At 41.9% G+C, this 27,160-nt stretch overlaps 1 protein-coding gene across 1 annotated transcript in view; it reads left to right on the forward strand.

Moving 5' to 3' along the window:
- The first annotated feature begins 446 nt into the window (after window positions 1-446).
- LOC136876412 (5'-AMP-activated protein kinase subunit gamma-1) overlaps window positions 447-27,160 on the forward strand; it is a 1,375,241-nt gene continuing 1,348,527 nt past the window's right edge. The window contains exon 1 of the mRNA XM_067150367.2: window positions 447-565. The gene's annotated coding sequence lies outside the window, so the exon portion shown is untranslated. The remainder of the gene's footprint in view (window positions 566-27,160) is intronic.

Here is a 27,160-nt window from a genome sequence, read left to right on the forward strand (position 1 = left end):
AGCTGTTGATTTTTCCACGGGTAGAATGCTAATAATGCTGCAATTTTTATGCAGAGAAGACAAAGTTTTGTAACTGGAAAATCTGTGTCTGTATGTAGGTCACTGTCAAATATCTGCCACCCTTCTTTTGTACGCACAGTGCCAGCAGACAGCGGTACAGTCGCGGAAGATGACACTGTGTCCCTGGTCGGTAGTAATACGCAACTGATTATACTGCGTACTGATAATACGATAGCCTTAGAGGGCCAAGCGGACACGCGTATTTTAGAAATGTTTTCTATCTCTTCTTATCGATTGTTGACTTCCTGTTCGTTATAATAAGCAGGCACAGCCAGTGAGCGCGCCAGACTATCCCGCCCCTGGTGGGGGGAAAAGAGGGGAGAGATCGTGTGCAAGCGAGCACGGCGCGGCACGCATGGCATTTGTTTGGAGACTGGTGTAGTGGTTAGTGGGCAGAGGGTGCTAGTGTCGCCAGCGTGTGAAGTGAATGAGTGTAATGTTTATGTTTGTATTTATGTGATCAGAAGGATTATTCGCATTCCGGTGTTCCCGGCCCGCTTGCACGGTAAGTTCTCAGATATGCCTCTCCCTTTTAAGCAATCAATACAGAGTTCTACCGCGCTCCATTTCCTCTTTCACGTGCAGTGAAGCCATGCGCTGCATAAAAAACATCTGATTTCACTGCGATGCTGATATTTAACACGTTTACAGAGTCACCAGTTACTCCCTTTAACTGGATGTGTATATTATTTACTATCGTCGATCAAAATGGATCCTGTAAAGGACTGTAAATTAAGTAGGGTGATGGGAGTAAGGCCCCTTTACAACTCGCATACTATGAACACGACACAGTTCTCACAGTATTACTTGGAATCCAAACCTAAGTAACAACATTCATGCCAAAATGCATGTATATTATAATGGTTGGTAGAAAAATATGTAATAAGTGGTATTCTTGAGAGCTTCACGTTGCATTTCGACTACGGTATGGTTAAGTTAATGATTCCCAATCACTTATAATAATTTCTTGTTTCAAGATATGGATTCTCTTTATTACAGCTCTCATGAATTAGGAAAGACTTCTTACTTCGTACCCTATCAAATGAACGTTTCGTTTTTTTGAACTCTTTTGTATGATGTGATATTAAGATCGTAATTTTTCAGTCTTCAAATGCGTCATTATTTTACCGGTTATTTTATCTGCAGTCCACACTTCTAATACGAAGCTCCGTTAATAATTAAGGTGAATTGCACAATTTTAGGTAACCAAATGTCTAACTTGCCGATATGCCCAATTTATCGCCCCTGTAAGATGGATGTTAAGTATGGTGAACAGGATCAGAAGATACTGGTTTAATTGTATGACTTTCGGCCCGGGTAAGTAGAATAGTTTGTCAGGGGCTGCTCGTCTTTGCCCAAGATTGCGGAATCGACTCTCAGCACGAATGGTTGTATGTTAGAAGCGATAAAATGCCGATGACTTGTGCCAATAAATTTACTATCTCGCAAAGGAGTCGCTGCTCTGGGCAAAATTTAGGTACACCATCCAGTCGTATGACATAACAGACGGAAGGACACGTTACTCACATACACTTTATTATTATTATTATTATTATTATTATTATTATTATTATTATTATTATTCGCTGTGCAGTGTAATTCAGGTGCTGAGACCAATTTGTCAGGTTCGATCCTGGCTCTGTTCGGTGGTATTTGAAGGTGCTCAAATACGTCAGCCTCCTAGCGGTGAACTTACTGGCTCGCAAAGTAACTCATGCGGGACGAAATTCTGGGCACCTCGGATTCCCCGAAAACCATGAAAAAGGAATTTGTGGGACGTAAACCAATAATATTATTAACACTATTTATTGATTCATCTGACGGATGGACACATTAAGCCTTGAGCGGACTTGTTGTTGATATTGGACAGGAGCAGGCTATGTGCCGACACCACGTTTCACCCTCCCTACCTCATCATCACATCCAGACGTACAGATCGCGAATGCGTATCAAATAAAGAGACCTGAACCACGCCAGCCAAACACGTCTTCGGGTATTCCCTGAACTTAAAAGCCATACGCTGAAAAATAAACTTTATTATTATTATTATTATTATTATTATTATTATTATTATTATTATGTCCGACTCGTTGGCTGAATGGTCAGCGTACTGGCCTTCGGTTCAGAGGGTCCCGGGTTCGATTCCCGGCCAGGTCGGGGATTTTAACCTTCATTGGTTAATTCCAATGGCCCGGGGGCTGGGTGTTTGTGCTGTCTCCAACATGCCTGCAACTCACGCACCACATATAACACTATCCTCCACCACAATAACACGCAGTTACCTACACATGGCAGATGCCGCCCACCCTCATCGCAGGGTCTGCCTTACAAGGGCTGCACTCGGCTAGAAATAGCCACACGAAATTATTATTATTATTATTATTATTATTATTATTATTATTATTATTATTATTATTATTATTATTATTATACCGCTTTTCCCGCACTTGTAAGAGTTGCGGGTGCGAACCGTGTAGCACAAGTGGATTTGGTCCTGTTTTACGGCAGAGTGCCCTTGCTAACGCGAACCCGATATGGAGGAATGTAATCACTATTGCGTGTTTCTGTGGTGGTTGGTAGTGTAGCATGTTGTCTGAATATGAAGCTGAAAGCGTTGGGACAAACACAAACACCCAGTTCGCGAGCCAGAAGAATTAAGGAAACGCGATTAAAATCCCCGACCCGGCCGGAAATCGAACCCGGGTTCCTCTAACCGAAGTCCTCAACGCTGACCAGTCAGCCAAGGAGTCGGACGTATTTAAAATACATTAATAATAATAATAATAATTTCGGGGGCATGATTAGTGCAGTGGCTCAGCTGTTGCTTTCCGTCCTGACGGCTGAGATTCCCGGTCGAATCTGGCTTGAGATTTTCACCTAAGAAGTCACTTGGTGCCAGGAAACGAAAGCCAGCATGAACCCGCGATCGCAGAAATACCTGGAATACGCTGAATATATTATTATTATTATTATTATTATTATTATTATTATTATTATTATTATTTCATGGATTAAATATCGCATTAACTACTTTTACGAGTTTCGGACACGTTGATGCGCCATAATTTTGTCCTACAAGAGTTCCTTTACGAGCCGATAAGTCTACCGACACGAAGCACCTTTAAATACCACCAATTTGAGTAACATCATCAGCATCGGCATCCTGCTTCTTGACTGAATGTTCAGTTTATTGGGAACAGTTCCAGGAATATTATAAAAATATTATTATTATTATTATTATTATTATTATTATTATTATTATTATTATTATTATTATTATTATTATTATTATTATTATATAACATCAGTTGTGATGTTTTGTGTTCGATGAAGATTATATTGCAGAATATAATTTCGTACCGTTATCGATTTTAACGGATAGCGTGGAAGTGCTAGATTCGTTAATAATTGTACGTTTCACGAGTTCTTTGTGTCCCCGAGTATGGATCGCCCAGCAGTAGCTCTGGTGCTATCTACTGGAAATTTGCACATTACTATAGGAGCTTTTCTTATCCTTTTTTTCTTCTAGCATTGTAAGATAATTCAAATACTAGTAGCATTTACAGGAACTACGGAATGCACATTACCCTAAGAGCTTTTCTATTCCTTCCTTTTTTCTGTTTCTTGCAGTGTGAGATAATTCTAATGCTGGTAGCTTTTTGATGTCCCAGATATGGGGAAGGTAGCTAGTTGCCTTGGCTGTAGTAACATTTATGATTTTGAACTGGGGGTCTACCGGGCGAGTTGGCCGTGCGGTCAGGTTCACGCGGCTCTGGGCTTGCATCCGGGAGATAGTGGGTTCGAATCCCACTGTCGGCAGCCCTGAAGATGGTTTTCCCTGGTTTCCCATTTTCACACCAGGCAAATGCTGGGGCTGTACCTCAATTAAGGCCACGGCCGCTTCCTTCCAACTGCTAGACCTTTCCTATCCCATCGTCGCCATAAGACCTATCTGTGTCGGTGCGACGTAAAACAAATTAAAAAAAAAAGAGTAAAAGTCACAGCACCCAAAGACATTCCTGTATTGAACGAGTAAAATGTCACCAAGACACTTTTCTTAAGTGATATGCTCAGCTTGTTAAAAGCCAAATGTAATTATTGTTATTGGCTTTACGCCCCGCTAACTACTTCTACGGTTTTCGGAGACGCCGATGTGCAGGAATTTAGTCCTGCAGGAGTTCTTTTGCGTGCCAGTAAATCTACCGACACGAGGGTGACGTATTTGAGCATCTTCAACTACCACCGGACTGAACCAGGATCGAACCTGCCAAGTTGGGGTCAGAAGGCCAGCACCTCAACCGTCTGAACCACTCAGCCCGACTAGTGAAAACTAGATGAAGTCATATTTATCTTTATCATGTTTAACTTTTTCCCTCCACCAAGATATTTAAAGTTTCTCTTTCATGCACCCCGGAAGTGTAGGCCAGTTGCCCTAACCATAAATATATATTTTTTCGGGAATGATAGATTATAGACCTATAGTACTATGATCTTTCTTTCCTTCTTTCTTTCTTTCTCTCTTTCTTAATCAGTTTATCTTTCAGGGTTGGTTTTCCCTTGGACTCAGCGAAGGATTTCACTTCTACCGCTTCAAGGGCAGTGTCCTGGAGCGTGAGACTTTGGGTATGGTGATACAACTGGTGAGGAGGGCCATTACCTCGCCCAGGCGGCCTCACCTGCTATGCTCAACAGGGGCCTTGTTGGAGAATGGGAAGATCGGAAGGGATAGACAAGGAAGAGGGAAGGAAACGGCCGTGGCCTTGGGTGTCTGGGGGAGAAGTGGGAAAATACGAAAAACCACTTCGAGAATGGCTGAGGTGGGATTCGAAACCCCTGTATTCAGTTGACCTTCCGAGGCTGTGTGGACCCCGTTCCAGCCCTCGTACTATTTGTTTCCAACTTTCATGACAGAGCCGGTATTCGAAACCGGGCCTCCGGGGGTAGCAGCTAATCACATTAACCACTACACCACAGAGGCGGAATAATACTATAATGCTACCTATATGTTTATGTTAGTGCTGAAATCCGATTTCTTACTTTACTAATGCTGAAAGCCCGAAAATGTAATGTTATTCTTTAATATGGGAATCAGTCTAGAAGGAAATGTTGAAAGTGATGTGATTTCTATCCAGGCTCGTTATTATCCTAATATTATGAGTTACAGTACATTGCACGTATATAAATGATGCCACTTACAAACTTGCTTTTTATCCGCGAATTTCTGCGGCCACAAAAGTCACTATTTTTTCAAAAATGATGACATCTACACATGGTAGATTGTCTGACTGTGTTGTTTTGAACCTTTCTTCTGCCATTTTTGAAGTTATTCGTGATCACGAATAATAAACAATCGGCTTTTAGTAACGGCTGGTGCACAATAGCTGGTAGAACTGCATGCGGTACTGGATCGTGTCGTCACAGCGCGCCCCTTACGTCAGAGGCCGTTTCACTCGTCTTGCGGAAAGGAACGTTTAAATATTTTTTTAATGGTAGAGAAAAGGCAACTTACCACAATGTAATACGTTTACGTACTATTTCATTGGTCTACTTTTCAAAACAAAATATTTTTGAAAATTATGCATGTTCCCTATTGTGGCGACGTTTAGTAAATTCACAGAGGCTTGCAGAGTGAACGCTGAAAGGCATAACAGTCTATAATGATAATGTACGTATGTATATTATTATTATTATTATTATTATTATTATTATTATTATTATTATTATTATTATTATTATTATTATTATTATTATTATTATTATTATTATTATTATTATTATTATTATTATTATTGGTTTGAGTGGCCGCGCGTAGTAACGAGCTACGGCTATGGTGACAAGCTCTGCATTCGAGAGACGAGTGTATTCGAAACACACCATCAGCTGCCCAGATAATAGTTTTCTTTGGTTTCCCATTTTCATTTCCAGGCAAATGCTGGGACATTTTCTATTCATTCACAGCTGATTCCTTCCACCTCCTTTCCCAACTCTATTCAGCATCTTTCATTTCATCTTCATTAGCTCCGCAACTGAGATTCGTAGAAAAATGCAATGGTGTATGGCTTTTAGTGCCGGGACTATCCGAAGACATGTTTGGCTCGCCAGGTGCAGGTCTTTTTTTAATTTGACTCCTGTAGGCGACCTGCGCGTCATGATGAGGATGAAATTATATTGAGGACAACACATACACCCAGCCCCCGTGCCAGCGAAATTAATCGATGGTGGTTAAAATTTTCGACCCTGTCGGGAATCGAAGCCGGGACCCCTGTGACCAAGGGCCAGCACGCTAACCATTTAGCCATGGAGCCGGACACTGAGATTGGTGACAGGAGGAGATGCGGCCGTAAACCATGCCATATAATTTAATGTAACTTCATCCCTATCCCTGTATCAGGAAACGGGACTAAGGTGTAGACATACTGTACGTATACAGGATGGTCGTAAACAACATGAACCGAGTATATGAGCGTTAGAGCATTGGTCATACTGATGAGTAATTTCAAAAATTACGTCGATATGTCGCGCCGTTGTCATTTTATCAGCTGCTGAAGTTAGCCAATCAGATCGCTTCGCGGGCGAATTCAAATGGACTTTACGAGGCGGTGTTGCTAAATCTGCACGTGACTTGGTCGGGCTTGAGAGCGATGCCGAGAAATGAGCATCAAACAGTAAGACCCCGTGGGTTCCAGCCAATGCCACCATAGCTTGCTTGCTATGGAGAAGTTAATTTCTTCTACTGGCGTTATCAAGCTGGTCATAAGCCGCGTGCAGGTTTTACATCGCCTCGCATAGCTCATATGAAGTCGCCCGCGAAGCGATCTGATTGGCTAATTTCAGCAGCTGATGAAATGACAACGGCGCGACATATCGACGTAATTTTTGAAATTACTCACCAGTATGACAAATGCTCTAACGCTCATATACCCGGTTCACGTTATTTCCGACTACCCTGTATATCAGGTGGGGACGTAAGTCCGTTTGACTCACCAGTATGACAAATGCTCTAACGCTCATATACCCGGTTCACGTTATTTCCGACTACCCTGTATATCAGGTGGGGACGTAAGTCCGTTTGCGTTGTAAGTAATAGTGCAGGAATATTGAGCCTGGGAAGGCCACAACCCGTTCTCCAGCAGCGATAACACAGGTGCCCCTGCACTGCAATGAATAGGAGTAAAGACGGCAGCTTGCCCGTCCACGCCGTAAGTTGCTATGTATACCTTCCAGGCGTTCTAAATGTTGATGCGAACGGACTTTATCCCCATCAAATACATCTTAGGTGAATAGCCCTGTATTATTTGAAATGTCTGTCAGATCAAAGTCCTTCCTTGGTTTTGTGCCGTACGTCACGCATTGCTTAAGCATACTAGACTCTAATAAGAGAAACAAGCAAACCCGATGGCGCTACAGTAGTGTTGCCAGGTGTCCCGTATTTGAAAGTATGAATTACCATGTCGTCTTAACAGCATACGAGATGCCATTTTTTCCTAAGTAAAACACTCACTTCTGTCATGGTTAAAATTATCTTTATATAGTAGCTTATTATGAGAGCCTCCGTGGCTCAGACGGCAGCGCGTCGGCCTCTCACCGCTGGATACCGTGGTTCAAATCCCGGTCATTCCATGTGAGATTTGTGCTGGACAAAGCGGAGGCGGGACAGGTTTTTTTCCGGGTACTCCGGTTTTCCCTGTCATCTTTCATTCCAGCAACACTCTCCATTCTCATTTCGTAGCATCTATCATTCATTAATGTATCACTTTGGGAGTGGCGACCCCATCGTAATAATAGCCTATATATGATTCATTCATTACATCCCTGACCCGGTCAATGACTGGAAAACAGGTTGTAGGCTTTCATTTTTCATTCAGTAGCTTATTATGAAGCTATACTTGAGCTTAAAAAATAAACTTACCGTTGTTGAAATTTATAATGCAGTGTCAAAATTGACGTTCAAGTTAATTTGTACGAAAGATGATAATTTTTTCGGCGGGGAAGTTAAGTCATTAATAGATCAACTGCTTCCAAACCTTCGGAATGAATGCAGTGAAATCTAACCTAAAGAGCGTTTAAAATGCTGCAATAAATTATCTGGGAAAAGTATTACTTCAGTGATGTTAATAAATAATTTAAAAATTCTAGAGACTTTACATTTGAAAGATGTTACTTTTTTGGTTTTCAGGAAATGATTAATCTTTAAAATTTACTGTAATATTTTCAGCTTTTAATTTGGATAGCTTTCATGCAGAATTTTCTTCCCATAACATTCAGTTGGTATGTTGGTATCTTATGTACATACATATACCTGGTTCGAATGAATATGTTGAGATTTTTCAGTTCTTAGAAACAAAGTGGGATGATGAAAGGTATATACTTTCAGCAACCCTGATAAATTCACAAATTAGCGAGGTCGATATCTGCAGTCGCTTAAGTGCGGCCAGTATCCAGTATTCGTAAGATAGTGGGTTCGAACCACACTGTCGACAGCCCTGAAGATGGTTTTCCGCGGTTTCCCATTTTCACACCAGGCAAAAGCTAAGACTTAATTAAGGCCACGAATGCTTCCTTCCCACTCCTAGTCCTTTCCTGTACCATCGTCACCATAAGACCTATCTTTATCGGTGCGAGGTATAGAAAGTTGTAAAAAAAATGTTATACCGGAAATTAAAGTCTTATTTAATTTTGATTTGAGTTGACAGAAACTTCATGACTTGATTAAGGGAAATACAGAATCATTGAAAAAATAAAATGTAAAGAATATACGGGTTTTTAACTTTTTTTTTGTAGAAAATGAAACATCAAAATACTGTAATAAATTTTGTGCCCGCAATGTAATTATGGTTCATAAAATTATATCTCATTGTTTTGTTGAGCAAATGTCGTTACGCCGTGTCGACATGAACTGTCCCTTATTAACATTTAAAAAACGTGGCAACCCTACCCTACAGCCCTGATGGGCCTGGAGCTACAAAGCAACCGTTGTTCAACCCAAAGGCGTGTCATGGCGCGTGGTCATTGTAATGTATCCTGTCGGCCATTATTCGTGACTTTCTAGACCAGGGACATTGTCTCGCCGTCAAGTAGCGCTTCCGATATTGTTTTCGTGTAGGCTGAGTGGACCTCGAAGCAGTCCTCAGATCCAGCTTAACATCCCTAACCTTGCCGGGAATCGAACTTTGGGCCTCCCTACACTGCGTGGTCTGTGAAAGACAAAGAACAATGGTTATCTAAGCTCATTTATTGACCGACCACTGCAAAAGGAATTCAGGCAAAAAGATAAAAGGAAACTTGCTTTATGTTGCACCCACACGGTAGGTCGTATGGCGACGATGGGACGGGACAGGGCTAGGAGTGGAAAGGAAGCGGCCATGGCCTTAATTAAGGTACAGCCCCAACATATACCTGGTATGGAAATGGGAAACCACGGAAAACCATGTTCAGGGCTGCCGACAGTGGGGTTCGAACCCACTAACACCCGAACACTGGATACTGGCCGCACTTAAGCGTCCGCAGCTTTTGAGCTCGGTAATAAAAGAAGCTTATTTGAATTCATTTTTAATTGCGGTTTTTTCACGAATTAAGATGTAGGAACAAATCTAGACAAAAGAGGGAACAGCACCTTTTCGAAACAAAATAAAATGCAGAGTGGAATTGCAGGGTTTGGCCAAAAGATGTCAGAACCCTCATAAGTTAACTTCGTTATCAAGTTACGTCGATACTGATTCGGTGCAGATTTCAAGTCGTACTGTATATGAATGGCTGTATTACTGCTCGTTGGATTCATGGCGGATATAAATGAAAGTTTGTACTCTGATGTCGCAGTGATTCTGAGTTCCTTTCCCTATCTAAGCCACGACTTTCTTCTTAAGATTAGCAAGTGGAATGGAACACGATTGATTCAAATTCCATAGGACAGTATAAAAGCTACTTGATATGAGAAATGTTTTTCCTGATCGTCAACATATGAATAATGGCCAAGAAATGTATTTCCCTGCCCACGTCTCTCCAGTAGTCCGAAGGTCATGAACAGAACAGCAGAGACCATAGAACCACTTGGTTTATGTAACTAACAAAAAAGCCATCTCCGTTGTAGGCACTGAAAGCGTGGGAAGTAAAGGCTTCGAAACTTTTTTTATTTAACATCGTTACGGCCTCATTGGACCACGTGTATTTAGGTTTCCAACCATGTTTACGTACGTATCCTTGCCCAGATGTTCTTAATTCTGTTAACCTATTAAGTCCTGCCCTTAGAATGAAACACAGAAAACTGCTGAAATTAGTAATTTCTGTTCAAAATGCAATATTTAAGGAGAGTTTTTGTCCATTTAGATATTTGTTGCATATTATTATTATTATTATTATTATTATTATTATTGAATTTCCCATTACAAACCCTATTTTACAAGTAGTATATTAGGGTTATAGATAGTGAGACTAAGTTAATACATGACAATTCAATTAAAATAGAGATGACTTATAAATTAGATGGAGAAATTTAACAAACACTTTATAACAACATCTTCTCTGAAATACCATAGTGAGAGGTGCTTGGTATTCTATATTACACATGTTTAAATGCATTAATAATTCATATCTACTCGTGTTAAAAATCGGACACTCAAATAAGAGATGAGGAACAGTTTGTTGCATTTCACAGGTACAAGTGTAGGGCTTCTGAACACTGATTCCAAACCTCTCGAAGTATGATCCAAACTTTCCATGTCCTGTCAAAAACTGAGTTGTAATATGTTCATGTTGCAAAAACCTACTTTGTAATCTGTCTTGGATATTTGGAAAGAACAACTCTCTTGTTAGCCGGCCATTATTGCTGGTGATCCATTGGTTGTTCCACATATCTTGTGTATACTCCCTCAGTTCCTTTTTTACATGAGACAAAGGAGACTTTTCATATATCAACAAGGCGTCAGAAGAAGTAGTAGCTGCTTTGGCAAGTTCATCAGCTCTCTCATTTCCTTCTACCCCGTCATCTCCTCGGACCCATTTCATGCAGATATGGTTACTGTATCCTAATATGTGTGATCTTATATTAACAGCTACCGGATGAAAGTTATATTTTTCTTGGATTGCTCTCAAAGCTGTCACTCAATATTTGTGCAGCACAACTGTGTTTTTTAATCCACATAACTGCCTGTTGTATAGCGCACAATTCGGCCTGAAAGACTGAACATGAGGGAGATAGCCTAAATTTTTCAGCTTGCACCTCACTGTTATTCTGTAGCACTATAAAAGCACATCCTACAAGCCAGCCATCTTTTTCTTTGCTAATCCGGGATCCATCCGTATAAATATTGTAATGATGTTGTGTGTTGCACACTTCCTGCAAAATAATATTGGCAAATTGACTTGGGTGACCTGCTGTCAATGCATTACCTTGTAGTTCAGGAGTGACCGTTAATATCCTATCAGGATACAAAACACCTTTTTTTTTTTTTTTTTTTGTTAATGTGAGCTCAGCTTTGGCAATGGCTGTTAAATACAGAGGTGGGATTCCCGCCACAACAAGGGCTGCTTCCGTGGATGTTGTGCGGTACGCACGAATAATTCTGAGTACAAAACCTCTTTGAATTTGGGCTAGTTTGGCTTGAACCCACTTCCATTTCAATACATTACGATAAGCAGATGAACCATACAATAATAATGGTTCCACTTCTCCATGATATATTGTCTTTAATAGTTCTGGATTAAGACCCCATGTCAGTCCGGTAGCAATAGTAAAGCCAGACAGTAATTTGCTAGCTTTGTTAGACAGAGCATTGGAATGACCTCTAAATGTTAGTTTTCTATCTAAAACAACACCTAAGTATGACATTTGGTCCACCAATTTTATAACTTGTCCATTCATGTGTACTACAGGTGTTTCAGCTTTCCTCTTCCCCGTAATGAACATGCCGCTTGTTTTTTGAGGGTTGAACTCCAATTTATTTTCAAATCCCCAGTTGTAAATTATATTCAGCGCTGTATTAGCTCGAAAAGTCAAATTTGAAACATCATCACTTTTAAGTAAGAGAAGGGCATCATCAGCATAAGAAATTATGTGACAGTCAGTAGGTAATTCCAAAGTCAGTAAATCATCATATAGAATTGTCCAGAATCCTGGACTACGTGCAGAACCTTGAGGACAGCCTTTTGTGATATTTTTGGTAAATGTAGTACTGCCCATTGTGAGCTTTGCCATTCGATTATTAAAGTAGTTTCTGATTATTATATACAAGTTTCTAGGACAGGATTTTTTCTTCAATTGATGTAATATTTTTGGCCACCAGGCATTGTCAAACGCTCCTGAAATATCTAGCGAGATCAGCAGAGCGGTCTTCTTTTCTGCAAAGACCTCTTCTATCCATTCGACTACCAGTCGTATTGCATCCTCTGTTGACTTCTGTGCTGTGAACCCAAACTGGTTGTCCTTTAAAATATTGTTACTGCGGAGGTGGAACATAACTCGATCAATTAATAGCTTTTCTAATATTTTTCCTAACACTGGCAATAGACATATAGGCCTATAAGATTTTGCACTAGCGTTATTTGAAGAATTTGGTTTTGGAATAATTTTCACTGCAGCCACCTTCCAACAGTCAGGGAACACACCAAGTTTCAGGCACATGTTAAATACACTGACTGACAGAGCAAATGCAACACCAAGAAGGAGTGGTTCGAAAGGGATGAAAGTTGGGGAAAAAACAGAGACGGCACGGACGAATAATTGATGTTTATTTCAAACCGATATACAGGTTACACAATGCGCACGGTATCGACTCAGTAGGATGTAGGACCACCGCGAGCGGCGATGCACGCAGAAACACGTCGAGGTACAGAGTCAATAAGAGTGCGGATGGTGTCCTGAGGGATGGTTCTCCATTCTCTGTCAACCATTTGCCACAGTTGGTCGTCCGTACGAGGCTGGGGCAGAGTTTGCAAACGGCGTCCAATGAGATCCCACACGTGTTCGATTGGTGAGAGATCCGGAGAGTACGCTGGCCACGGAAGCATCTGTACACCTCGTAGAGCCTGTTGGGAGATGCGAGCAGTGTGTGGGCGGGCATTATCCTGCTGAAACAGAGCATTGGGCAGCCCCTGAAGGTACGGGAGTGCCACCGGCCTCAGCACATGCTGCACGTAGCGGTGGGCATTTAACGTGCCTTGAATACGCACTAGAGGTGACGTGGAATCATACGCAATAGCGCCCCAAACCATGATGCCGCGTTGTCTAGCGGTAGGGCGCTCCACAGTTACTGCCGGATTTGACCTTTCTCCACGCCGACGCCACACTCGTCTACGGTGACTATCACTGACAGAACAGAAGCGTGACTCATCGGAGAACACGACGTTCCGCCATTCCCTCATCCAAGTCGCTCTAGCCCGGCACCATGCCAGGCGTGCACGTCTATGCTGTGGAGTCAATGGTAGTCTTTTGAGCGGACGCCGGGAGTGCAGGCCTCCTTCAACCAATCGCCGGGAAATTGTTCTGGTCGATATTGGAACAGCCAGGGTGTCTTGCACATGCTGAAGAATGGCGGTTGACGTGGCGTGCGGGGCTGCCACCGCTTGGCGGCGGATGCGCCGATCCTCTCGGGCTGCGCCTGGACCCCTCGCACATGCCACATGTCCCTGCGCCAACCATCTTCGCCACAGGCGCTGCACCGTGGACACATCCCTATGGGTATCGGCTGCGATTTGACGAAGCGACCAACCTGCCCTTCTCAGCCCGATCACCATACCCCTCGTAAAGTCGTCTGTCTGCTGGAAATGCCTCCGTTGACGGCGGCCTGGCATTCTTAGCTATAAACGTGTCCAGTGGCACACGACAACACGTTCTACAATGACTGTCGGCTGAGAAATTACGGTACGAAGTGGGCCATTCGCTAACGCCGTGTCCCATTTATCGTTCGCTACGTGCGCAGCACAGCGGCGCATTTCACATCATGAGCATACCTCAGTGACGTCAGTCTACCCTGCAATTGGCATAAAGTTCTGACCACTCCTTCTTGGTGTTGCATTTGCTCTGTCAGTCAGTGTATATTCAGAAATAATTTTGGGCAACACATTTGGATATTTTTTTACTATATTGGCTGATATTCCGTCTATTCCTGGGGATTTATTATCACATTGTTTGTTGATTACACGTTGAACTTCTTCAAGTGTAAAGGGAGAATCATTTACCGTGTCTGGTGCAATTTTTGTGGAATTTCTGACATATTTCTGAAAATTATTATTTTGTGATTCTTCGGGGAAGAATGTTCTCAAAAGAACCTCTGCTGTTTCTTGAATGGTTGTTGTGAAACCACTCGCTGTTTGTAAGGTTGTGATAGTATTATTGAAATTTTCAGGTCTTCGTATCATTTTATATACAATGTTCCAAGGGTTACTGGTCTGTTGTGCAGAGCAGAAAGCTTTCCATGCCTCATTTTTGGTTTGAATTATTTTTGTTTTATAATCCGATTTAATTCTATTATAAGCCTCTTCATAATGTCGACGAAGTATTTCACAAGTAGATCGCTTATATCTCCTGTATGATGCTAAGACCTTCTTTCTCATCCGATCTAGTTCCGAGTTCCACCAGTAATTTTTTGCAGGTTTCTGCGACAATTTCGGAAGATGCGCTTCACAGATATTATAAATAGTTTGCGTAAGGCCATTTATCATTATATTAAGTTGTTTGGTCGTAGTCACTTGTAGCACCTGCTCTGCTATTCTTTCAAGTTTCCGAGCAGCCATCTGAAAATGAGTCCGCTAAACATTTTTTGTTTTAAAAATACGTGTGATGGATTGATTAGCACTAACTGTATTTATGTCTGTTTTAATTTTTATAGTAATAAGTCTATGATCAGAAAGACTAGGAGCTTCACTAACTTCCCATTCCACAATGTGTTTTAAAAGTGCAGGTGAACAGACGCTAACATCTATAAAGCTATTACTATCATTTCGACTGAAAGTTGGAATTCGTCCATCGTTAAATATTATTAGGTTATTGGAGGAGCAAAAATCGAAAAACTGATTTCCACGACTGTCGGTCACAGGACTTCCCCATGCACTATGTTTAGCATTAATATCTCCAATTATTAAGAAGGCCTTGCCTTTCAAATCAATACAGAGTTCCTTGAGGTCATTTAAAACTTCACTTAAATCATCCTTGGATTCACAGTAAATATTACATATATAGAAAGTCCTACCATTTAAGTCGACACCTACTACAACTCTGTCAGGGGAACAGTATTGTATCAACTGAAAAACGGACGTTGAAGTTGTTACGATAGCGGCACGCGCTCTATCACAGTTTTGCACATTATTATTGGTAATAATTGTACAGACCAAATCCTACGACTTTGTTCCCTCTGGTGTTCGGTTCTTGTACACACAGAAGTTTTATAGCATGTTTCTCTTTTACATTATTAAAGTCCGATTTTTGTATGAGTTCCTGCGTTGGGACAACTGATTTATGTAAGGTTTGCTGATATATATTAATTTCAGCCATAATTGATTTTCGATTTCATAATATTTACATTTCTTTTATAAATGGGACAGTCAGTTGATGTGGCAGGATGATCAGTTTTCAAGTGTTCGTACCTTGTTCTGGAAGCCATTTTCCGATTTGTGTTCTTGCAATTAATGCATTCAGTTTTACTTTTAGGACAGTCTTTTGTTTCATGTAAGTGAGAACATTGAGAACAGATTAAAGGATTTCCACACTCTTTCGCAAAATGATTGAAGCCGTGGCACTTGTAACAGCGTATCACACGTGTATACTCGTTGACTGGACAGCTACAATAGCCGATGTATAATCTCTCTGATCGCATTATGATGTTATAAACACTCGGTGACACTTCGAACACAGAGTATTGAGATCTTCCATTCCTTGACTTCCTTACAAAGCATTTCTTCAGTAACGCACTCGTATCTAGCAAGCTGTGCTTCACGAGAGGATTTTGTTCCAATATGGCTTCCGTTAGCTCCTCCTCCGGAAAATCCATCTCGATCCCATGTATCATAATTCGAGGATTTAATTTCTTCGGAAGTCGTGCAGACAAGCTAGATTGCGTCTCTTGGAGATGGTTTACAATGTTCTTACACTCATCATTATTCCTTAATTCCAATATAACACTCTTATTTGAAGTTTTCTTGATGTTTTTAACTCCTACCTGCAGTGAAGCGAATTTTGTCTCAGATTGCAATATATTAAGGGTTTGCTGCGAATCTTTAACTTTAGTAGCGTCTTTTGGAGTAACCAGTACGGTATTAACTGTTTTCTGTGAAACTGATTGTGTGGACTGTGTAGTGACCTGAAGAATATCCCAGTAGCTCTGTTGTTTGCTTTCAGCTGTAGTTAGTTCTTCCCGTAACTTGAATATTTCTTCTTTAAACGAGTCAAGCGTTTTCTTGATATGATCTGCTGAATCAAGTACTTTGCTGTTCCAATGTTTGTTGGTCCTTTTGTCAGAATTAAGCACCTCCTTAATGGAATTTATGTGATTTTCAGCACTACGATATAATTCATGCACATCTGTACACTCCGCCATCTATAGGAAGTTGGGTTTTTTGAACCGTCTAGAAATTCATACGCGCGGGCTTCACGAGGTCTACCTGCATGGTAAGTTAGATTTTTGAGCCATTTAAATATTCACACATTAGGCCTTCAACTCTATTAGGTTTGTATTTATCGGCCAGAATAGCCAGGGATAGCGTGCCTGCCTGTTACCCTGACACCCCGGGTTTGATTCCCACGCATGTCACGGATTTTTATCTGGATCTAAGGGCTGCTTTTCGTTTTGTTTACATTCTTGTAATTTAATCTATCAGGTCCTAATGCTATAGTTCTCTGTCAAATAAAACGGTCTGTATTATTTAATCATTACAAACATGTATTCCCGTCAATGAATATACGTACAGTATTTAATTATTTCAACAATCCATTCTTTAAGAATATTACATGGAAAGTGTAAATTTCTATAGGAGGGTCACAAGAAATACAACTCTTTTGAGTACATTGTACTTGTTATCTGGATCTACATGGACGTTAGTGTCAGCATTGTTATGTTTTGCATGTTTTTAACTCGTATGCTAATTTGGTTCATAAACTCAAGATCTCAGAAGAAACCCCACTGGGCTAAATGCCACCTATTTTCAGTTACTTTATGTGGATAATATCTTCTATTCTGTATTTTTAGGTTTCCCACTATAGAGAAATATTGTTCCATTATCATCGTTCGTGATATATTTTTAACCTCGTTTTGCTTTAAATCCCATTAAACATAGATTCCCCGGAAGAACAGCTGGACTTTCCTTCTGGTAACAAATCGAAATCCGTCTTCTCCAATTTGAATGTGAAAGCTTAAACATTTGACCTTTTGACAAAGATACCAATCAAGTGAATAATAAATTATACCGAGCGAGTGGCTGCGGGGCTTGCATTCGAGACATAGTGGGTCCGAGCTCCACTGTCGACACTGAAGAAGGTTTTCTATCGTTTCACATTTTCACACCAGGCAAATGCTGGGACTGTAAGGCCACGGCCGCTTCCTTTCTACTCCTATCCCTTTCCTATCCCGTCGTCGCCATAAGACCTATGTGTGTCGGTGCTACGTAAAGCAAATTGTAAAAAAATAATTAAAAAAATATGCCGCATGTTTTCAGTTACTTTTGAGTGGATTCTATCTGCTAATCTATATAATAATAATATTATAATATATGAACGAGGGATGTATCTTTTATGTTATATCCTCACCTTAGAATTGTGGAAATTATGGACATAGCCTATATTTATTAGTTACAGTCTAAGTACACCTGTTTCTATAGCTTACATTAAATGGAACAAGATCACACTACAGAAATCTAGCATATGAAAATTTAGACATCTCATTTTAAGTTACATTCTTATATACAGTAGTGAAATAAAAGCAAGCCTTGCTTATCCCTTGTTATTGCACAACCCCGTTATTAGATTCACGAAATGTATCATGAACTGACATTTAGGTATATTGTTTTTAAAATAACGTGTTTAAACTTTCCTGCTGCGCCATCGTTGAGATTTTTCACAGCAGTTTCCACTTCCTCCTGCCCTATCAGCCCTTTTGGAAACACAAGTGACTTCGGGCCTTGACGTCAAATTGAACATACCTGCAGAAAGTCAAGACTACAGAAAAATGAAAGTTATGCCAATTATGTTATTATTTAGAACATAAAAATGTAGACGGTAGGTTTTAATGGGTGTGTGTGAGCGTTTCTTTTGTCCTCTGACCAGGGAAGTCGTTTCACCAATCATCTTTCTCTTCGTTTTCGTCGCAAATATTTCCGCGTACCCCCATATTTGAATTTATTGATGATACACTGGATTGTTGAATGCGTTTTACCAACAGTCGTACTAACAGTATTTCCCTTAATGATTTCTCCTTAAGAGCAGTCTTCGTCTTCTTCAGTCGTCTGGGGTCGCGGATATGAACTGTGTAGCACATGTGGATTTGTCCCTGTTTTCCGGCCAAATGCCCTTCCTGAAGCCATTCCTATCTGGAGGGATGTAATCACTATTGTTTGATTCTCTGATGGTTGGTAGTTTGGTGTGTTGTGTGAATATAAGGAGGAGAGTGTTGGGGAAAACACAGATACCCAGTCCTCGAGCTAGAAGAATTAATCAGACGCGATTAAAATCCCCGACTTGGCCGGGCATCGAACCCAAGACCCTCTGAACCGAAGGCCTCAACGCTGACCATTCAGCCAAGGAGTCGGACTTCTCCTTGAGAATAATCTGGACAGTTATTTGCATCGGGTCTGCTGTCAGCCCTCTTCTCTTCACCATTTCGCACCATGCTTCAGTGGAGTGTGAACAAGTAAGTTACAGGTAGGGTTGAGGTATAACACGACAGCTGACAGGTGGGACTCATGGGCAAGTATATGATTAGAAAAGTTGTAAGTAAAGTTCAGTGTATTTTCGTAGATTGTTCATATATTTTCCGAATGTGATATGTAGTATTTGAGTTCATGCATTAAAATTAGACGTCATACTTCACCATGGTTCTACCAGACAAGTGCAATGCACGTTTGCTTCTCAAAACAGCCACATTCACAACCACTGATGAGCTGGAGCCACTCCGACACTGCTCTAAACATACGGAACGGCGATTTTGTACTGCAATTTGTTTGAAACTGAAGTTTAACGACTTTATCACCCACCGAGCTCGATAGCTGCAGTCGCTTAAGTGCGGCCAGTATCCAGTAATCGGGAGATAGTAGGTTCGAACCCCACTGTCGGTAGCCCTGAAGATGGTTTTCCGTGGTTTCTCATTTTCACACCAGGAAAATGCTAGGGCTGTACCTTAATTAAGGCCATGGCTGATTCCTTCCAATTCCTAGGTCTTTCCCATCCCATTGTCGCCATGAGACGTATCTTTGTCGGTGCGACAGGGGGACAAAACCTGTGTAAGGCGAACGACTCGAAAAGATGTCTTCCTATGATAGTCTTCGATTAAGTCGCCGTACCGGTTTGTGTAATATAGGAGTGGGTGCTTTGGAACCGCAGGAGGGAGGCTTACGTAAACAAGGCGGGACGGAGGGAAGGGGTTGTGCTGATGAGTTCGCCCTTCGTACTCGCAGCCACAGCGCTCTAAATTAGATAAGACAATGACTTCACCCTCCCAGCTCTTCTAATCTAGTTTCTAAAAATATCGACTGGCTGACAAGGAACTGAACCGATGCGCAGTAGTCGGATCGATCTAACAAGGCGACCTAACCACCATTCCCGTACTTCACCATAAAGGTTCAAAACTGGCGGCCAAATGTTTGACGGGGAACACTTCACTGCACAGACTGCAAGCCAACTACGCTACACCAGACTCCGTATACTGGAGTTGATTCCTCCGCGACCAATCACGTGGGGAGACCTGTAGCAACAATCCAATGGGTCTGAAACTTTGATCGTTTACATACCTACATGGCATCGTTCCATATCTTGAAAACTAACACAAACGACCAATTCCTTCATGGTGTTGCAATTTCCATTTTCTTAAGTGTAACTCTCTCTACGCCCAGGTTCGCCTCGTCATGAACACAGTGATGGTCAATCAAACATTTTCATCCCTGTATCGTCCTGACACTCTGGTCTTCCTTCACACTGCAATTTCTCCGGATTTAAACATACCCATGTCGCCAAACACCCTTGACATTCCCATACCTTTCTGTAAGAGTATCCATTACATCGTCGTTGAGCCTAGAAAAGCCGCTGTGTGATGATATTTCAGCTTAGAAATCTGGCAATAAAGGTTCTGTCATCCAAGGTTCAGTATTGCATGAACGAATTTTCATTCTTAAGTACACCTGTGCTGCGGGCCAGTATTTCTCCCCTCAAGATTGTCACATAGCGGTATTTCGAGGTACAAGCCTTGCCTCATAAATAGTTCAAGAGGGAGGGGTCGGGTGGGGAGAATCCTTGAGCCTAACCTTATCCCACGGTTATCTGAAGTACGTCCTGATTTGCAGTTCCCCTGTTGCATGGACGTTGGAAAGCCCTGGTAGGGTGGTGATAATTTTACAGTGATCGCAAATGGGACATGGAATAGCCTTTCTTCTCTTCGCGTTTTTCTTCTTTAATTGGAGTAATCGCAAATGGGACACAACCATTACTTGGTCGCGTAGATGAGTTGATCCGACCAGTGTGACGTCTTCCCGAATGAAGAAAACGCCCCGAGATCACTTTGGCCAAGTAGCTCCTTATGAAACTAGTGGCTATTTTATCTGATGTCTAGTTGAGCCCAGTTAAGTCAGAAACTCGGCCCCAATTACTCTAGAGGCTTCCTTATCTTGTCCCTTCCACAGCTGACCCCTCTGTCTGAACACACCCATACAAAACACTGCGGCGCCGGCTAGCCTATCTTCGGGAGAAGGCCAAATAAATCGCTAGCTGTAATAAGTATGCTCGTCTTTAAAAGTCTTTCCTCTTATAGGGGAAGGAGTGGTAATATGGAACATATATTTTATTATATTCTAAACAAAACAAGCTATTGGAATATAATATTGACAGTAACCTTTGCAGATCGCAAATGTCATTCGTAGGGACAGGATTTTAAAAAATGCATATGCGTATGTGCAAGTGCATATCTTGTGGGTTTATTGGATTTCTTACATCTTCTAAACATAACAGCACATTTCAACATATACATTTGAAATTAAGTATAATTTAAAACATCTCGAACAAAATTGGTTTCCCATGCGTGTTGGACATCTCTTCTAAGCAACTTTATGAGAAAAAGATAACGAGATAACAGTATTTTAGGCAAGCACGCTGTCCGGCTATTTCAAGAAAGGGATGGTGTGGGACATTTCTGAGGATTGTGACTGGTAATCACTTCATTGAATTCCGTTCCAGGTGAAATTGGAAAGAAAATTAAATGCATGTTAGAGAAGGTGATAAACTCGAACCCAGGCCTAAATAATTAGCCACCGGGCGAGTTGGCCGTGCGCGTAGAGGCGTGCGGCTGTGAGCTTGCTTCCGGGAGATAGTAGGTTCGAATCCCACTATCGGCAGCCCTGAAGATGGTTTTCCGTGGTTTCCCATTTTCATACCAGGCAAATGCTGGGGCTGTACCTTAATTAAGGCCACGGCCGATTCCTTCCAACTCCTAGGCCTTTCCTATCCCATCATCGCTATAAGACATGTCTGTGTCGGTGCGACGTAAAGCCCCTAGCAAAAAAAAAATTAGCCGCATGGCGGAGTGGTTTAGACGGTTCAGGCGCCGGCCTTCCGACCCCAACTTAGCAGATTCGATCCTGGCTCAGTCCGGTGGTATTTGAAGGTGATCAAATACGTCAGCTCGTGTCGGTAGATATACGGGCACTTAAAAGAAATCCTGCGGGACTAAATTCCGGCACCTCGGCGTCTTCGTAAACCGTAGAAGTAATTAGTGGGACGAAAAGCAAATAACATTATTTATTATCAAAAAATTAGTCATTACTTGGGTGGAATCAAGGTGTCGTCGCCAGACGATTGCTAATACCTGTGGTGCCAGTGTATAAATTTTGTCTCATCACTTCAGTGTAGAAAGGTCATTCTCAGCCTATACACTTATTTTGACAAACAAGAGACGTGTTTTTTCCAGAAAACATTAACAAAACTTCCAGTTATTTGTGGTGTTGTTTCATTCTGCAATGCATGGTACACGTATAAAGTGAGTGAATAAAATTGGCTTATTCTTAAGTGCATATTTTTAAGTTTTAATGCATATTTTCTACACCTTTAGTGCATAATTTCAAGCATATATCACTCGTTTTTGTGCATAAATATATGATCCTTAGTCATTAGTTTCTGCACGTATTAAAATTTGTTCAAGACACTTTTATTTTACACAGCGCTCATCATATGAACTGTTGTAGTAAGGGAATAAAATGAATCAGACACTGAAATTGAACTACAATTAGATTTCTTTGCACCGAGCTCGATAGCTGCAGTCGCTTAAGTGCGGCCAGTATCCAGTAATCGGGAGATAGCGGGTTCGAGCCCCACTGTCGGCAGCCCTGAAGATGGTTTCCCGTGGTTTCCCATTTTTACACCAGGCAAATGCCGGGGCTGTACCTTAATTAAGGCCACGGCCGCTTCCTTCCACTTCCTAGGCCTTTCCTATCCCATCGTCGCCATAAGACATATCTGTGTCGGTGCGACTTTAAGCAAATAGCGAAAAAAAAAAGAAAAAAAAGATTTCTTTGCATTGGAGTATAAATTTTCTTAGTATTATTGGTAGTTTAATGAAACTTACTTTGCATACTAGGGGCTGCCTGGCCGAGGCGGTAAATGCGTGCTTGGTTCGCTCGGAAGGACGTGGGTTCGAATCCCCGTCAGGAAGTCGTAAAATTTAAGAAACGAGATTTTCGCTTCCGGAGGTGCATATGGCCCTGAGGTTCACTCAGCCTACACCAAAAATGAGTACCAGGTTAATTCCTGGGGGCAAAGGTGGCCGGGCGTAGAACTAACCACTCTACCCCATCACGTGCCGAGGTTAACAATGGTGGAAGCCTTTACCTTCCAATCCTCCAAGGGCCTTCATGGCCTGTACGGATGTGACTTTGCTTTGCTGTGCTTTTACTTTGCATACAAAATGAGAACCAAATTTACTAATGAACTTTGTAAATTGGAAAATTAGGAATATTTAAAAATTAATAGAAAAATACATTCCTTTGAATTCTTCGAATACAAAATTAAAAATTATATGCTTATGTTAAACATTCTCCTTGAAACCGACTTCAGACATATAAATGTTCAAACTTCTTTGAAATTAATAAAACAAATCTCAAATAAACACATCAATTTTCGCAGTTACTGGATAGAATGTGAGCTCATTCCTTGCACATAACACATTGGATCCGAGGCATTGAGCATTATCTTTCGAAGGCCTTTCTTGCCAATAGGTTAACGTAAGTTCGAGGTACCAGAGGACAGGTGTGAGTGGTGATAGTGATTATTGTTTTAAGAGGCAGTGCAACTAGACAGGTATCCTCTGTTAACAATAACAACTACACACCTAAAGCACAAGCACCGTGATCCTTACGTGGCCCAAACGAATTTAAAAAATGGTATGAGAATATATTCTGTATTTCTTCCTAAATATAATAATATTTCTTTAGTAGTATAATAGACGGGTTCTGCGGCCTCCTCCTCCTCCGGCTCTCGGGAGAGGCCTCCTCCTCCTCCTCAGCCAGTGGCCTCCCAGTGGCCACCTCCACCTCCACCTCAGCCAGTGGCCTCCCAGTGGCCTCCTCCACCTCAGCCAGAGGCCTCTTCCAGTGCTGCCAACTTAACCTAACTAGCGCGAGATAAACAAAGCCACGTGCTTTTTGACAGACAACAACGCACCGCTAACCTCAGTACTGCCATCTTGACGGGCCTAAACCTCAGTAGTGCCAACTTAACCTCACAAGCGCGAGGTAAACAAAGCCACGTGCTTTTTGACAGCCACGTGCTTTTTGACAGATTTGTAAACAAAGCCACGTGCTTTTTGACAGCTGTCATCGACAACAACGCATCGCAAACCTCAGTACTACCATCTTGACGGGCCTAAACCCCAGTAGTGCTAACTTAACCTAACTAGCATGAGGTAAACAAAGCCACGTGTTTTTTGACAGCCACGTGCTTTTTGACCGATTTGTAAACAAAGCCACGTGCTTTTTGACAGACAACAACGCATCGCTAACCTCAGTACTGCCATCTTGACGGGAATAAACCTCGGTGGTACCAACTTAACCTAACTAGCTCGAGATAAACAAAGCCACGTGCTTTTTGACAGCCACGTGCTTTTTGACAGCTGTCATCCGCCATCTTTAAACTACAGAGCGCTGTGCTGCCCTCTTTCGTCACCTGTCATCGGCAGTGCTGCCATCTTGGCGGGCCCAAACCTTAGTGCTACCAACTTAACCTCACTAGCTCGAGATAAACAAATCCACGTGCTTTTTGACAGCCACGTGCTTTTTTGACAGCTGTCATCCGCCATCTTTAATCTATAGAGCACAGTGCTGCCCTCTTTAGCTACTTACCTTTGAAATGTGGTGGCGGATAATTTGAAAAATGCTTTTTGACAGCAGCCATCTTGCATCGCAAACCTCAGTGCTGCCCTCTTTAGCTAGATACCTGTGGTAGCAGACAATTCCACGTGACAGCAGCCATCTTTAATCAAGAGAGCACCGTGCTGCCCTCTATGTGGTGGCGGCAAATTCCACGTGCTCTTGTTTGGAAACAAACTCACGTGCTTTTTTGACAGCTACCATCCACCATCTTTAATCAACAGAGCACAGTGCTGTACTCTTTAGCTAGATACCTTTGAAATGTGGTGGCGGCAATTTGAAAAATTCTATGTGCTCTTGTTGGGAAACAAAGCCACGTGCTTTTTTGACAGCTGTCATCCGCTATCTTTAATCAATAGAGCACCGTGCTGCTATCATGCGGGCAATTTCGTCACCTATCACCCGCCATCTTTAATCTACAGAACACCGTGCTGCCCTCTTTATGGCTACTACCTTAAGCATGTAGTAGCGGGCAATTTGAAAAGTTCTGTTAGCTATCATCCGCCATCTTTAATCAAGAGAGCACCGTGCTGCCATCTTTAGCTAGATACCTTTGAAATGTGGTGGCGGCAAATTGGAAAATTCCACATGCTCTTGTTTGGAAACAAACTCACGTGCTTTTTGACAGCTACCATCCGCCATCTTTAATCAACAGAGCATAGTGCTGCCCTCTTTAGTTTGAAATGTGGTGGCGGCAAATTCCACATGGTCTTGTTTGGTAAACATAGCCACGTGCAGCTATCATCCGCCATCTTTAATCCAGAGAGCACCGTGCTGCCCTCTTTATCGCAGTAGATGTAAATTCGTCACCTGTCATACGCAGTGCTGCTATCTTTAGCTAGATACCTTTGAAATGTGGTGGTGGATAATTTAAAAAGAAAAATTCTACAGCAGTCCTCTCTCGACGCTAATTGCATAAGATGGCGGCTATACATGACTCCTTAAGGGTGCTTACGCAAGACGGCTGCTATACAAAGGTTCTTATGAGACGCCCTTGGGATGCTTGCGCAAGATGGTGGTTATACAAGGCTCCTTATGAGACACCCTAGTGATGCTTGCGCAAGATGGCGGTTGCTCTTATGAGGCGGCTTAAGGGTCCTTGCACAAGATGGCTAGAGACGCCCTAAGGATGCTTGCGCAAGATGGCGGACACAAGATGGCGGCTATACACGTCTCCTTATGAGACGCCTTAAGGGCGTGGCGGTTGCTCTTATGAGGCGGCTTAAGGGTCCTTGCACAAGATGGCTAGAGACGCCCTAAGGATGCTTGCTCAAGATGGCGGACACAAGATGGCGGCTATACACATCTCCTTATGAGACGCCTTAAGGGTGCTTGCGCAAGATGGCTGCTGCTCTTAGCTTAGAGGCTAACGTGTCGTGCTAGTTCGATTCATTAAATTTAGGGCTTAAATGCAAAATGTTAAATATCTCGAAAGCAGTGCACCGTAGAGCAAAACGGACAAAATTTTTCTGCCTAATACCTAGGTTCGCAGTATGAGGAACAAGAAAATCATAGTCTAATGATGGGATCAACGGTTCGGTTCCTACTTAGGCCCTTTGGCATTTGCTCTGTTTTAGCTTGTATTGAAGCGAGTCTTCGTAACATGATCAGGTTTAGCTATGGTAGAGAGTATAACGTGCCGTGCAGGTTCGATTCATTAAATTTGGAGGCTTAAATGCAAAATGTTAAATATCTCGAAAACGATGCATCGTAGAGCAAAACGGACAAAATTTTTCCGCCTAATACGTAGGTTCGTAGTATCAGGAACAATAAAAAACATAGTCTAATGATGAGATCAACGGTTCGATTCCTACTTAAGCCCTTTGCCATTCGCAGCTATCTATTTCTACAAGATGGTGGCTGCTCTTATGAGAAACAAGATGCCTTGAGACGTCCTAGGGATGCTTACGCAAGATGGCAGACACAAAATGGTGACTATACATAGCTCCTTATGAGACGGCCTAGGGGTGCTCGCACAAGATGGCGGCTACTCTTATGAAGAAAGCTAGCTTAGAGGCTACTGCGCAAGATAACAGCTGCTGTTATGCATGTGGTGGAGGGCAATTTGAAATTCTATGTGCTTAAACAACAGAGCACCCTGCTGCCCTCTTTAGCTGAAATGTGGTGGTGGATAATTTGAAAAATTCTTTTGACAGCTATCATCTTTAAACAATGGTGACTATACATAGGCTGTTAAGGCCTTATCATTCTCCTCCTCCTCCTCCTCCTCCTCCCCTCCTCCTCCTCCTCCTTCTCTACCTCCTCCTCCGCCTCTTATGTCAAGGCATAGCTTTATATCGAACAAGTTTAAACCTGCATCGCGAAGGCAAGCGTGTGCAGCGATAACATTATTGTGCATGTTTAGAATTTCGAAACATAAGAAGAGTAGAATCAAACGCTGTACTCGATACGACATGTGATCAGAACATTGATTGATGCGTTCAGAAAACAAAATAAGTGATCAAGACTAGAATCGAACGATGTACTCAATACATCATGTGTTTAGAATATGTCAGGGGATACGCTTGTTCTAAGAAGATCAGATTGAAACATAACA

The sequence above is a fragment of the Anabrus simplex genome, chromosome 6 (assembly GCF_040414725.1).
Source record: "Anabrus simplex isolate iqAnaSimp1 chromosome 6, ASM4041472v1, whole genome shotgun sequence".
Lineage (NCBI taxonomy): Eukaryota > Metazoa > Arthropoda > Insecta > Orthoptera > Tettigoniidae > Anabrus > Anabrus simplex.